Raw genomic sequence first — 16,041 nt, 5'->3', positions numbered from 1 at the left:
AAGGGCCACAGAATGCAGCTCTGCAGTTTGTGAACTGCACAAAGGTCCCCAGCAATGGGGTGAACAGACAGAAACCTACCAGTGCTTGCACTCACGACCAGCAGAAGAGACACTTAAAAACATCATCTGTAAGGAGAGTACCTTTTGGAATTTCTCCTCTTAGAGAGGATTGCCTTTTGTAGTTCACATAAAGATACCTCTGGTTTGTGTTAGAGACTGCTGGAACAACAGTAAGTTGTAAGCACTGTTTAGATGGGAATTTGAATTCTGAGTTTTCACTGCCAGAACAGAGACTCTAGGTCCCTTTTCCTACATTTCATGAGCACTGGGAATAGCACCTTTCCTGGCTTCTCTAGAACAGGAGTGGCAGACTGGGGAAGTGGAAGCTGTGACAGTCAGAGTCTTAGGCTTCCTGAAAGCAAGGACTGCTGTTGGGGGAAATAGCTATATGTACAGTGGCTCTTAAGGGAACTCTGATCTTTGGAAGTGGGGTGGTATAAAGAGTAAGAGTGTGTGTCTGTGTACATTGCATACACAGCTTGCGTATTACAATGTCTCTGGGAAAGTTGAAAGCAGAACTTCTGCACTGGCAGAGTAAACACTGCCACGGTATGGTGGGGTCCCCTCCCTGCACCTGCATCTGGCAGGGCAGGTTGTCTGTGATTTCCTGTACTTACCACTATTGGAAAGAAGGGAGTCTTGGAGTTTTTCAGTGGACTATGGCAAGGACTTAGTTTGGGGAGAGTGAGAAGGTGAAGGTATTGGTGGTTCATTTGTCTGTGTCACGTGTAAGTTTGGCATTTTGAAGCCAGTGAATTTATGTGGGTAAACTATAGATTCATATCATCATAGAGCTGAGTTTTAAAATGCTATGAATCAATATGCTGTTTTCATTTGCGTTTTCTAAATTTTTTGGTATTGGGAGAGCCCCTTCCCGCCCAAAAAAACGCACTAAGTCCTCATTTTGCGTTACAATGAAGTTCTCTAGACTAGACATAAGACCAAGTCACATTAATTAGAACTTATTTCAATAATTAAAAAAAATTATGAAAACAAGGCACTTAGAGCACTTGGATGTGCAATATAGTAACAGTATTAATCAGTTGAATCATCCACATTAATCAGTCCTGCCTTGAAGAAAAGTTATTAATCAGCTTGATGATCTAAGCAATCTTGTTGAGGAAATAAATTTGTCTTAGAATTTAAAAATTGATCATAGAAAAGTTAAAAAAGAGAGTGAGAAAGGAAACAAAGAAAGATACTCATTTCAGTTTTATTTCAGTTATTTTGACACCAGATCTTCTGCTGATATAGAATAACTCTGAACTTTGATATCCAGTTCTCAACAAGTAATTTCCTCTTTTAATTGTGTCCTCTTCGATCTAGAGAGAAAATCGTGTGGCAAAGTGTCAGTGGCTGGGAAGAGTTGTGTCTTTTTTCTTTCCCTGAGGGAATGAAGTTATTTTGCTATATCATATAAGCTGAGGCCATATGTGACATTAAGTAGACTTAAATTGAGGCATGATACCATTTAATTTGGCTTTGTAAGCTAAACAAAAGGACAAGAAGAAAAAAAACTTCAAAGCAGTATTGACCGCTGTGAAAAAAAGATGAGTAGTGTTTGATAGAAATGTTGAGTTCCACAAATAATGTACAAACGTAACCATAAGGGAAAACTGAGGTTCTCTAACCAGATGAAGCATTCCTAAATCTATAGGTGATCTCCTCAAAATCAGGGCAAACTCTGTTGGGGAAGGCAGGCTTGGGAATAGAAATAGCAGTCAGGGAGTGTTATAAAAGAAACATTTTCAGAAATTCTCTTATACCAAGGGACGATTATATCCACAGTTGATTTGGGGTTCTTTTGTTGAAGAAACCCCAAATCTAGCGAGAACATATTGTAACATGATGGCCTTGGGTGTTTGAAGTGAAGTCTCCTCAGATTATGGCCCCTATTAGTTGTAGCCTGCTTTGACAGCACCCAACCCCTGCAAGGGGCCTGCGATGGCTTTGCACCTTTTCAGTTTATCCACTCCCACTCTCTCCATTTGATATGTTCTTTGTATTCACAGTCTAGAACAAGAATCACCCATTACATTTGATAGCTAGACAATGAGAAAAACCAAGCAAACAGAATTTGTCCAAAAATGGGGCTCATTTGTTTCCCAATTTTAGCATCTATCACTGCAAAATTTAAATCTTATGCATCTAAATAATTCTCCCTAGTAAGAAAAGAATTGCAGATTAAACTCATTGTGCAAGAAAAAAATTATTCCCAGATCAAGCAAAACAAGCAAAAAAAAAAAAAAAAGGATGGAGCAAATATATATGCCATGAAGATTGGGAGTTTTTTAGATGAGAGTTGGTATTTGGAAGTCAGCACCATGATCTTTGAACTTTTGAATACTTCTCTCGAAGGCTGAAAATTGGTAGGTAAGATTTTTGGTTTCAACCTAAAATTTCCTCTTGTGTGGCTTGGTAAATGTGAAAGTTTGAGAACCTCAGAAAAATGCTGAAAGAACCTGCTCAGAAGAGATCAGAGGGTGTGGATTTGGTTGATGACACAGGCTATTGAGTCCTTACAGAGAATTGTTTGTCTTCCGTTTTTAGATGGCTTTAATTCCTCCAAATTGCTCCTTGAATAATAGGAAAAAGGCAATTTGAATTTCAGTGACAGATTGGACATAACAGGTTGCAACTATTAGGTCTAATTTTACCACACTGAGAAATAAAATTGCCTAAACATAAACATCGATCACTGATGCAGTAAATTAATTTGTACAGAAAAAGTAGTTTAACTGCAGTGCACATTAAACATAGAAAATTTTCAAAATTACTGCTCTCTGAATTAATTTGTACACTTGTTTACTTGTTAAAAGCACGCATAAATTCTTTTTTCTAAGGCAGTGTGGCTTTGAATAGAATAAGAAAAAAAAGTATAAAAAGTGAGGACATAGAGAGATGTGGAAGGCACGCAAATTGGCCTGAATACTTAAAAATAACGTTTTTTCTTTCAGTTTTGTTTTTAAATGCTCTTTAGAATGTGCTTTGTTTTTTAATCTGTCCATAGGATCACTAAAGATGTGCACATTTTCCCCTCATTATAACCAAGATAAATGTGGTGTTTTAAAAGCCTTGACTTACTTTTGTTAAGAATTGAAGGTATGGAGTAATTAGAAGAGTTTCATGGTTTGGTTCCTTGGTGAATTTATGTTCAAAGGTGTCCTAAGGCTTGGAACCGTTACATTTGTATTCATCAACAACCTGACCCATGCATTTCTTTGTACTTAACCATTTAAAAAAATCAGCGAACATGTTTGCATTGTTCCCTGTAATTCTATTATGAGGAATGCATGGCAAAGTTTGGATCGTATCTTTTTAGATTGTTCGAGCTGCCATGGAACTGGAGCTGGCAATGCGGTGCGGTTTGATAATATCTCCTGCCTACACTTTTCAAGGACAGTGGTTCGATTCAAATACAATTCTGATAAGTGGCAGGTTTTCGTGTCTTTAATGCCTTGACAAGGGCATCACTCTCAGGAGAGGGAGGTGAAACCGTTTGGACGAGGATTCCGTTCCTGCTCCTTTGTGCTGACACACTAAGATAATGGACAATTAAGAGAGCCTTCACTGCAGGTGAAAGTATGGGGTTATCACTAATATAAAGGAGCCCATGGGGTGCTGGGGTATGAAGAAGAGGAATGGGAATTTTTAAAGGAAGTATAAAACATACAGATGAGATGCCTAATAACTGTTCACATATTGCACTTTTGCCTGTGATAATGGTGAGTGATGGGAGTGTTCAGTATTGCTTGCTTTAACTTTTTTTTTTTAATATCCAGTTCATTGCATATAACACAAAGTAGTGCAGAAAACTCACCCCAGTGCTGGCCTGCCTGTCGAGGGGTAGGGGAGTCCAGAAAAGAAAGAGGTTTGTTTTGTGGAATCTGTCTTTTAGACCAGCTTCCATGGGGTTTTGAATCTAGGGTAGTGGTTGTCAGCGCAGCCTGCACCCTCTATGGATCTTAACTCTCAGAGTCTGATTTAATCTGCCTGAGAACGGATCCAGAACGTATTTTTTAAATCTCTTTGGACAATTCCGATGTGTACTCGGAGTCAAGGGCCATCAGTGCTGAGTTTGTAACAGAAGATCAAGCTCTTCAATACTCAAGACTCTCTGGCACATTGTGTGATGATTTAATAGATTTGAGTAACGGTGTCTATGTCACTGTTAGAGAAGATGGCTGTGTTTCTAACAGCCCTCTCGTGTTTATGTGGGTGCCATTGGCAAGCACTCAGGCAGATCTGGGGAAAGGTCCCTTGTCTTTTGACTACTGTTTCCACTTCCCCCACTCTAGTTTCTGTTTGTTGTTGTTTTTTCCTTATAGATGTTTGGAGCTTCCACTTCCTGTGATATCATGGAGAAGTCAACTGGGGGTAGGGAGGAGTCTGATAAAGGCAGGCGGGCCTTAGGTGCCCTCGGTGTCCAACTGTGACCAGCAACTTTGTCCCTAGTCTTCTTACTCTGCTGTAGGAGATGGGATGTGCTGTATGGATGGAAATTTGAGGGGCACTTCTGGTACCATTTAGCACTAATAAAGGTGAGGCAGTCCGGAGGATTTCAAAACAGAGTGCAGAAGAGGTTAACTGATTTTCTTTTGACTTAAACTATCATTTGTCTTTAGCAGCCCTGAACGACAATGGAGTAAGCTGCTTCTGATAAGTATGGGTTCTCTTCAGCCTGAAGAGATGTGTGCGATAAGATAAGATGGCTTGAAAAAAAAGAGAGCTTGAGGGAAAGGGACAGGAGGAGAGGGAGAGACAAAGTGTGTTAACTGCTTTGACTGCAAAATACCCCCTGGTAGCCAGAGATAAGACACCTTGTGCTACTCAGAAAACCTTAAACAGGATGTAAATGAAGCCAATAAAAATCACTTGAGATCAAGCCCTTTTTCTCCCCCGCCCCCTCCTATTTCCAGCTCTGACAGCAGAAGGCTTAATTTACTGTACGGCATACCACACTTACATTCTGAACCCCAGAAGTTGCAAGAGACTGATAGGAGCCTGTTCAAAGAACAAAGAACTGCTAGAGAGGTCCAACTTGAAGCATTTAATCAGCAATTCTAGCAACACCTTCCTGAGTGGATAAAGAAAGTATTGCTGACTATAGGAGGCTCCCTTCTTCTCTCACTTCTTACTCCAGATACTCGTTTGCTTTGTAGTTTTGTGACAACCTCCTTTCTATGTTGAAATGGTTGGCAGGGTCAGCTGCCTTTGATAGCATATTGATATTTCTCATCCAGCTAATGCAGCTTGAAAGTAATCATCAACAAAAGTTTAGGAAGACAGATTTTTTTTTTCGTGTACACACTTGAAACATGGCTACCTACTCAGAACAGTGTTTCCTAATCATGTAACGCCAGCCTTTATGTACTTGGAACCGTATAACTCTTCAAAATGGTCACTCTCTTTTTCTGGAAATGTATGAGCTCCTGCCAACACACTTACAGAGAGGAAGTTACTTGCTGGAGCTAATTGAGTATTTCACTGAAAAGATTTGAAATATGGAGTCCTACTCAAAGTGGGAGGGGGCCTGTTAAAGGATAGGAGGGTAAAGAATATAGTGATCTAATTTTCTTTCTGTAAAAGCCACTTCTTGGAAGAACTGGGATTCAATTTGGTCATTGAATAAGGGCGAGAAAGCCCTCCGTCAATGATGTTCCATTATAGAGGAGCAAACATGGGAAACCACAGCCAAGTGCAGCAAACTTCAAGCAAGGACTTAGGTGATTCAGGGGAAAGAAAAGATTTTAAGGTGATTCCCAAGCTTGGGAATGCAGGTGAAGACTCAGGAAGCTGGCTAAAAAAGGGAATTTCTGGGCCCCATCCTCAGAAGTTCAAAGTCAAGAGGTGGGGGATGGAGTCCAGGTGTCTGCATTTGTAACAGGCAATTCAAGCAATTGGTCTGCTGGTGGTTGGTGGATTAGACTGAGAAATGCTGCTCCGTGTCGTCTGGCTGTGGTAGAGGGTCAGCCTTTGGTTTTGTTGTGTACAGCCAGGGTCACTGGAATAATAAAGAAGAGTGGCTTAATGGATAGGTGAGAAGGAATCAGTGGCAGGGAATGTGTCCCTCCGGGCAAGGGTGTGAGAGGAAAGTGAAGCTGGCCACAGTGCCAGTTTGACTGTGCCTTTTTTTCTGCTTTTATTTGTCAATACCTGATCTAACCATCTTACCCTGCTCAGAGGAGAGGATGGAAGAAAGGGAGAGAGGAAGACAGACCCACTGTTACGGAAGTGTGTGTGTGTGTGTGTGTGTGTGTGTGTGTGTTTGTGTGTGTGTATAGGATTTTTCTAGTCAATAGCCAGCAGTGAAATCAAATTAAGAAATAGGCTGTCATGACTTGTTAAGAGAGTTATGGGTTTGTAGAGTTGTTAGGCAATTTTCGTTTTCTTCTGTATAGTTGTGAATACATACATCAATCAGCATGAATTAGTTTAGTAATATGAAAAACAATGAATTTTTAAAAGAAAAATAAACAATATTAAACATCATTTTAGGTTTATTCATTTACCCATTAAAAAAAATCAGCATTTAAGTTGCTGCTGCTGTTTTTGTTTTAGTAGAGAAGAGTTTAGGAAGGATGAACTTTAGGGGTTTTCTAATACGTAGAGCCAAGGTGCTTGCCTGGGCACTGGGGATTTGGGTGTGGGTTTCAGTGACACTGTCAACTACTATTGTTAGTACAAGATTATAACATGTTACTCATCCTCGTTGACCTATTTGTTCATCTGTAAAATTAGCACTTTTTTTTTTACCCCTAAAGTCCCACATTTCTCACAGGTCTTAAATCTTATGTTTCATATACACATGAAAAGTTAGGAATGACAGCCTTGACTTTCTTTTCTCTGTGTAGGCTTCAATCACATTCACTCATTTTCTTTCCTTTGATCCCCAAAGTCAGACCCACAGGTATGCACAATCCATGCCAAACAACAGGTCATCTTAAGAGAAAAGAGCAGAGCTCAGATGTGGGAGGAAGCTTTGTAAAGATTTCAGAAACCAGCCCTTTGGTACAGACAGCATTGAGTCAGTCAAGATTCTAAAACTGTGCTGGTAGGTTTTATGTCTTTGAATATTAGAAACCTGTCTTGTAACTGTGGCCACACTGCCTTCAATTCTGTTCTTATACTACACTATTTTGTTATTTTTAAAGTATCTTGGTTGGAAGCAAAGTAAGTTGCTAGTACATGGAGGTGTCATGGGGTTTTTGAGGCCTGATTTTGTCACAGGTGTCGGAATATTTGCCAAGATCTCAGATAATAGTATATTATTTATATGTATACACACATATACATAATTTAATAAAAATATGATTATAGAGATTAATCAGTAGAAATTAACATCATAAAGCCTTCCCTTAAGAGGCATATTTCATCAAGACATGATTGTTCAGATATTTAGTCCTATTAAGTGATAAATTACATAATTTAGCACTTATATGAGAGTTATCTAAAATATTTGAAAAACTACTTTGGCATAAATCACTTAGTCTATTCTGAACATTTAGTCAACTCTGGATAAAAGCATGGAAGCGTACACATGCAGTGTGCCACAATTTTAACTGTACTGGTTCCCATAAATAAATTACCAGGGCTATTACCAAGAAAAAAATGATGAAATGAACTGGTTTGGATGTTATCATCATATTCATTCTAAGATAGAGATTCTAGAGAAGAGACAATCAAATCAAAAGTGAAAAATAAAACATAAAGGGCCAAGAGGTCCCTGGGAAGTCCTCAAATTGATAATTAGCCTTATTATCAGAATGCCTCTTTTATATTTTGCTGAATTAGATAAATTAAAAAACTCTATAAATACACTTACTTGATATTATGTGACCTGTGTAGAGATATTTTGTTGTACCCTAATTAAAGATTATTTTAATATAATAGCTTTGGCTTTGCAGTTTATATAGCACTTTTATAAACATTATCTCATTTGAAATAAAGAATCTCCATATATCATTTGGGTTACTTGGAATCCAGTCTCACTTTTTCATTTCAGTTTTGCCATGTAAGTGTTAATGCGAAAGGTAATAATTCTGTTGAAACACTATACAATTTCTATTGTATAAGGCATGTTAGTGACTGGCCCTACTGTAGACTCTTGCTTTTACATGAAGTCTCAAGATAGTCCAGTATCCCTGGACTTCTTAATACCACTGTAGCATATAACTTCCTCATTAAAGTCATAAAACAGAGGAGCAGACAACAATACTACTTTGAGTTTAGCTGTTGGGTGGTTGGCTAGGTGTACTCACTAGCATTTCAGTGGCTTTTTCACCCCAGCCTGACAACCCGTGTGCGTCAGTCTGTGCCTTAACAAAATTCAGAATGATTATTTGCCACAGACCTTAACGATTCCTGTCATTTGTTAGACACGTGAATATCCAAATCAAGAACTCGTACTGAGGTCAGTTGTAATACAATAGCATATGGATAATTGTAGTAAGTTCCCCCCTAATCTTTCCAACAGCTTTTTCTACATTAGCAAACCATATTTATCACTTTACTGCACAATGAACCCACAAGGGGTGCTAATTGTTCATTAATTAAATTTTAGCCTTTCAACACTTTTGTATTCTCCAATGGCCTCGTCGGCAGTGAAGTATACAGTGTGGCCTTTTCAGGCTGCCGAAATTCATGTTGGCGTTACTGCTGCCATGGATATACTACAGGTGAAATTCAGCTCCAATAAATACCATTTCAGGACTGTTGTAATTCCTGGTGACCAAAAGTTTTCCAACGCCTACATGTTGGAAAAATAGTTAGTAAAGTCTAGTTTAACAAGACAAAACATTCTGTTAAACCAGATGCTGCTTTGAAATAGAATTTGATTTCTTTATTTGAAAATTCTGGTGGTTTATGGCGGTGTTTCCAAAACCATTAACATGGTGGAATGAAGTTTCTAAGATCCATGATTCCCTAATGAAGCCATTTCCAAACTTAGTTTTCTCAGTGAAAACTAAGAAACGGTAAACACCTTTACCTTCTGCTTCCCCAGAGAAGAGGTTAATTTGAAATCCCTAATGGTTAACTTGGTAGCATTGAGAAATTTACTATTTTTAAAAAGTGTGGGTCATCCTTCAAAGCTCAATACATGTATTTCACATTAGTGCAAAGGATTTTGAATTGAAATAGACTTGGCCTCCAGGAATTTCTAAATAAGCAAAATAGTGACCAATAGAGTGGTGTTGGCACTGTGGAATGTGGCTCCAGGACTTTGAATGCAGGCCATTCTGTTGCGGGGACTTTGCAACACTAATGAATGAATCACAACTTGCCAGAGTGTGCAGCTATTAAATGAGCTACTGCACATCGATTTTCAAGATATCATTGAGTAGCATTCAGATTTTTTTGGAATGTTTTTATTTTTATTTATTGTTAATATATTGTTATTAAAATAATATTGTTAATAAATTAATATTAAATAACAATGCTTATTAAATTGTTATTTAAATAATTATTCTTTATTTTTGTTTATTTGTAAACATAAATGCCTTTTAAATCATTAAAAATTTTTAGAATCTCAATATGAAAACTACAACTAAATTATAGTTAATTTTTATTCCTTTCTGCTGTTCTCACATTTATGAGTTATCATTGATCAATTCTCACAGGTTACTTGGCTTTCGTAATAGTAGTGATAATGTGGTACATTTTTATATTTTAGCAGTACAGAAACTTCATATAATGTCATGTTTGATTCTTATAATACCTCATATGCTGAGGCAGGCTGAAATTTTCTGATATTATAGACAAGGAAATCAAAACTTCAAAAAAAAAGTAGTTTTTAAAGTTCATAAGCCAATATTAGACCTGAACACATAGTAGGTGCTTAATAAATGTTGATTAAATGAATTAAACAATGAAAAACTGCTTTAAATTCTCTGTGGTATGAGGTCATATATAAACACAAGAGTACATAGTAACTAATAAATGCCTTCTAACTCAACATAGATGAGAAAAAAAAAGAATACAGACTCAGGAAATCCACTCTGGTGATGTCTCTCATTATTCAAAGAGAGATAAACCTGTTAAACAGCTTAGAACACCCTCAGTCACAGCACTGTAAGCAGATGTGTAGTACACAATTGCCAGTTATTGAAAGCCAAGAGGTAGGTGCTTATCATTAGTTATATGTATTTTTAAGTGAGCCAAAAGATAGAAAAAGAAAAGCAGTTCTCACCCCCCACATAATTGGAAAGCACTTTTCCTTCTGTCTGGCTTCAGAAACACAATATCTTGATTTCCGTGCGAGAGACGATGACTGTTCTTTAACTGGTTTCACGTCAGCTTTTTCCTCTGATTTCAGAGGTGGAGTTAAGTGTGAACTGCTTAAGAATGCACTGTTTTCTGTTTAATTTGGCTGCGGAAGATGGAATTCATTGAGCTCCGTCTGTTCAAATGAACTTTAAGCAACAGCAAGCAAAACATTTGTACCTCTCTCTGCACATGCCGTCGAAATGTGTCTGGGGAAAGAATGGATGTAAAGCGCAGGATTACCTAAGGAGAGCAACGGAGATGTGATAACAACTCCTTATCTCTTTGTTGGCTCATCTGAAGTGTTAAAGTGTTGTTGGGGAAAAGTGAGCTTCTTACTAGGGAGTTTCGAAGTCCAAAAACAAAAAAACAAAAAAAAAAAACACCTCTGAGCTTGAGCCCTGATATCTGGAATTCATCTTAAGACTGTTAAAAAATGTGCACTGCCAATTCCTGCTCCCCACAGCTGCTGTTATTAGGGGGCGACCACCCCTTTTCCTCATAACCTAACTGTTAATTCACTTAATTGGTCCTTCTAGAACAGTTCAAAATATTACAGAATTTAAAAGCATCTGTGAATTATAAATAATTTTAAAGTTCACATTTTTCATTTGAACACCCAGTAAAGAGTATTCATTTTTAAGTAGTTAAGTAAGTTATATGACAAAGGAGTGAATTTCATGTGGAGCTGTTGATTTTTTTAAAAAAAAGAAGCTTGAGAGTTATATTATTAAAGTTGTAGCTTTTCTAAAACTGTTGACATTTCTATTGAGAATGAAAGGAAGCAATTGTGTCATAATGCATAATAGTGTTTTTTTTAGCATGACCTTATCTTTTAGCAATTTAGATCATTCCTTTAAAAATGTATTTTATAATTTGGTTAGAGGATTTTAAATATGATGCTGTAAAATTGTTAGTGTGTTGGCATTGAAGTAACATGACAAATACCCTTGTTACCCATGCCTATTAAACATGCATTTCAAAATATTTTTCTCTTTAAGTAGAGCCCTACTTCTCTTAGCGTTTGTGCACACCTGTGTACTTCCCCCAGGAGTTTCAGCTTATGTTAAGGTGTCTCAGGTAGCTAATGACTGAAAAAGTACCGTGAATTCTATTTAGTAAGAAATTTCAGAACTGCTCCTACAGCCTGCTGGCAGAAGTAAAGAATTAAGTAAGGCAAGTGGGGAAAACCTGAAATTCGGTTTTGGTCTCATGTCTTACCCTGTCGTTTGACCCTCAGAAAAAATCTGAATTAACTTACTATTGTGCTAAATAATACATTGATTGTATTGTTCCTGTTTTAAGGAGAAGAGAGGTAATTTCAAAACCACATTCTTGGCTTCAGAATTCCATAGAAAAACACTTGTGCCAAGGGTACCTGCCTATAAAGACTGAAGGTTATATTCCATGTTTGATCATTTAATGCTTGGAACATAGTCAGCATGGATTTATGGTCTATTAATTTTTAGATATCACCAACTCTTTATGTTTTATTTTCTTGCTAGCTGTATTACAACTGTGAATGCTCAAGGAACTGTAGATTGCCATTGGGTCAGTCCTTAAAACTAATATTCCAGAGATTCTATTAAAGGAAAGAAAATATTAAAATATGTTTGTACTATATTCATAGAAGCTTACACATGGAAACAGAAATAAATACAACACATATAAATCTTTTTGTTTACATATGCAGCTTTTCTTCCAGCCATGATAAGGTGCCCTAGAAATATTCACTAATCTTTGTAACACCCCAGAGGGTAAGTAGCAAGAATTATTATCTTCATATTGCAGGTGAAATACCTAGGTAGGGGCAGATTAAATGACTTGGCCAGGTCACTCTCTAAGTCAGTTATGAAGCTAGAAATAAAACTCTAGACTCTTGACTTTTAGTTGTTATACAAGTACCAGACCCATCAGTATTTGTGCTTCTTTTTCTCACTTGAAAAGTAACCATTGATGTAAATCCTGTCCCTGTTAAGAAAACCTTGCTGTGTGGCACTAGCACACATGATACTGAGTCCTTGATGGGCAGTTAAGAGGGTATTCTGCTGTTGCCATGAAGAAGCTCAGGTAGCAAAAGGATATTGTTAAGCCAGTTTCTTGCAGACCAGGCCCTATGAAGAACTTGGGAGGCTGAGGCGGGCAGATCACAGGTCAGGAGTTCAATACCAGCCTGGCCAACATGATGAAACCCTGTCTCTACCAAAAATATTAAAAATTGCCCAGTGTGATGGAATGCACCTGTAATCCCAGCTACTCCAGAGGCTGAGGCAGGAGAATTGCTTGAACCTGGGAGGTGGAGGCTGCAGTGAACCCAGATCGTGCCACTGCACTCCAGCCTGGGCAACAGAGCAAGATCTGTCTCCAGAAAAAAAAAAAAGAACTTAAGGTATCAGAAGTTTCAGTAACTTTAGAGGTTCAGATAATGTCTTTAAGCACGAAAGTATTTCCATCCACTTTCTTACATTAGTTTTTCTTGAATAATTTCAGATTGCCCTTAGTGTTGGAATCAACCTTCTGAAAGGCTTGCTCCCTGTCCTCAGGAAGTGTGTATCCTACACAAATTAAGACCTGCTTAATCATAAAGTAAGCATCAACATTAGTCCCAGCCCTCCTACACATATTCTCTTCTTCTCTCTTTGATGTTATTTTTTTATTTCTGGCTAATTCGATTGAACTTGAACACCAATGAGTAGCCAGAACCCTCAGCATTTCTCTTCCACAATGGCAGGCCACAAACTGAGACTGTCAGACCCTCATTTGCCTGCTTGTCTGTCCATCAGCAGGAGCTGGGATCAAATCACGTCCAATTTCTGCTTCCTCCTCCCCAGGTTGGCACAGGAGGGGCCGGTGGCTCACATCACAAAGGTACTTTGTGTTCTCTTGCCTTTCTTCTGTGGAATAACTCCTTCTAGTATGACTTCACTTTTCTGTTAGTGAGCACTTTCCCCCATAAATATGCCTGAACAGGTGTTACTCTGCTGCTAACAGAGTTTCCAGCTGTCCTTCTCCAACACAGACCCAGCAAAATCTGTTGTTTCATCCTTTTAGGCAGACTAGAGAAGCGCCGAGCACGAGATGGAGGTCTTCCTTGCAGGATATGGCCGTTCTGCTGCCAGAAGATGGTCCGGAAAGCCTGGCTGGCTAACAAAGACAGGCCTTCAGCGGCTGGGTGTAGTTCCAGTTCTGCATCCCCTTTGGCAGAAACACAGAGGCTGCTGCAGTGTGGCCAGCCAGCGAAATTAGGAAATAAGGACCTCTTTTATTTACTCAGGCTGCTGAATCATGGGCATTCCTGTCTGCTTGGAGAAAAGTCAGGCGGCTCTACTTTCCACTGAAAGTCTCAGGAGTGTTGGAGACTTTCATCTCGGAGTGTTCACACACTTGTTTTAATGTGCTTTATGGAAATGGTGAAACTCAGCAAGTACAGTTGCTGTAGAAAAACATCTGCACTAACCATGCACACACATTTGCATCTTTAAATAGACTTTTTAGGCCACAGAGCTGGTTTCCAGCAAAGCTTTCTCGGCTGTGAGAGCTACAGCTCTTGGAGAGTCAGCTCAAGTGAAGTGACTGGTTTCAAAAATTAAAATTTAACGTGGACATGTTAAGTACTTCACATTGAAATGCAGAAAACTTGCCATCACACGGAAAGACAGTCCCTGTAAGTAGCACTTAGTGCCGAAGGGAAACGAAAGTTAAAGTTGATTCAGGAAACTGAGTTGTAAGAATCCTCTACAGTTTTTCCATGTGTAAAAAGAAATTGACATCATTTAAATCTTTATTCACCATTTAAGCATAGTTAGCGCTGTGGCTGCCAAAAAGCCTAAGTTAATGGGGATAGATAACTCTCAAAGACTTAGGTGGACCTCAGAGTATGTTGGCGGGGAGACCATCACCACAAAAGTCTTGCAGGCATATGATATGGGAAGAGCGTGGACCAGCCCGCTGGGAGTTTGTCAGTGAGTCCCTGTGTATCCTGGGAGAATGCAATCCATTTATAGTACTGGCAAATGAGAGTTTTACATTTTATATTTTAAAACAGAAATCAGCCTTTCAGGGAACCTTTATTTATTTTTCTAAAAGTAACATTCCTTGCTCAAACTATTTACTTCCTCATAGTCCCCGAGCCTTACGACTGCTATAGGGGGTTTTGTGTAATTTCCCTTACAAAGACAAGTAATGGGCACTAGAGAGGAGAAAGAAAAGGTTTCTAGCTGTCTTGAATCCTGGTTAAAACCTTGATCCTAACCTTCAGCTCACTTGACATGTCACTGAAAATTTACAAGCTTAAAAGAACAGTTATATAATAGATACAGTCAGGCATGGACCACAGACAAGAACCTGATTTAAGCATGGTGTTAGGGATTGCACAATTTTTATAATGGCTCATTGCTCTATAATTCTTTATGTATTTGTATAAAAATATGTCATGCTTGGACACAATCTGCAATTTAATAATAAATTCACTTGCTAAATTTTCAGGCTCAGTAGTTACATCCGTCTAGGCTAGATGCATGACAAACTGTGATTCACTGTTTTCCCCAAATGTATAAATGAGAAAATGTGTTTGAAAATATTTTTTAAATGAAATGGCAGGATTTAAGCCTAAAAGATATATGTGAAATGTAGTAGATTTTACCTAGAATGTTGAGCACATTTAATAAATAGCCATTTTTTTTCCATTAGGGTAAATATTTGAAACCTTGATTGGTTTCAGGTATATTAGCTTTAGATGACAACACTTTTTTAAGGGGAAAACTAGATCATCATTTTAGTGTTTAAGAATTGTTTTTTTGTATGTTGAATGGTGAGTTGAGTTTATCTGCATACGTTCCTGCCGTATTCACTTTAAGTATAAATCACATCCACGTCCCCTTTCTTAGGCTGGAAACATGTTGGGTTATAGAGTCATATAAATGAGGACGCAAAATCATGCGGTTTTCAACTTGTATGGCGAAGCTTTGTTGCGGTGGGCAGGGATCCAGGAATGGTGTTTGGTTGTTTTCTCAGAGTGAGAGGGTTGCCATCTGGCATTGATAGTGAGATGGTGTTGTCATCAGTTTCTAGATGCAGGAAAGGAATGATCCTCATCTGTTTCCTGTGGATAAGGAAGAGGCTGACAATCTAGTAAAATCTTGTTACCTTAAAGAAAGCAGACGTGGAATTCGTTTACATAATGCTCACCAGTTTCTACTTTTATGTTAACAATTTAGCTTGCTAGTGAACTTCAGCCTTGAAGAATTAAAAAAGCTTATTTGAACATACTCTAATTGAAAACCATTAGAATATTCTGACGATGCTCTACTTGAGCCTGTTATTCTAACTGAAATACTCTCCCCACCACCTCCACTCCATGGTCTTTACTTGTGTGTATTTTTGAAAAATTGTGCTCCTTTGGAGAGGGAAAAGCTTTTAAAATTTCTTCTGATCTTGAATAATAGGTTGTGAAAAGCAAAAAAGAGGTTTCACAACCTGTTTTGAGATGGCCTTATTTTCCACTTGGATATCAAGAAGGCAACAGAAATAACTGCACATTTGCTAAGAACATAGTTTTTAAATCACCTAACACAAGGTAACGTTCCTTTATGGATAACTTGCTAAGTTTATATCTGGCTCTCGGTCTTGTTTGTCTTCTTTTTGTCACTCGTAAATCTTTCAGCATTTACCATAATCATTTATCACTTTTCCTGTTTCCAGTTTTTCACAAGTTGCTTT

General features: G+C 38.2%; 1 protein-coding gene across 6 annotated transcripts in view; it reads left to right on the top strand.

The window, feature by feature from the left end:
• ZNF521 (zinc finger protein 521) overlaps positions 1–16,041 on the top strand; it is a 294,182-nt gene that overhangs the window by 109,732 nt on the left and 168,409 nt on the right. The window lies entirely within an intron of this gene.

This window comes from Callithrix jacchus, chromosome 13 (assembly GCF_049354715.1).
Source record: "Callithrix jacchus isolate 240 chromosome 13, calJac240_pri, whole genome shotgun sequence".
Lineage (NCBI taxonomy): Eukaryota > Metazoa > Chordata > Mammalia > Primates > Cebidae > Callithrix > Callithrix jacchus.
The sequence above is the reverse complement of the archived record's forward strand: the minus strand, read 5'-3'. Positions and strand labels throughout refer to the sequence as shown.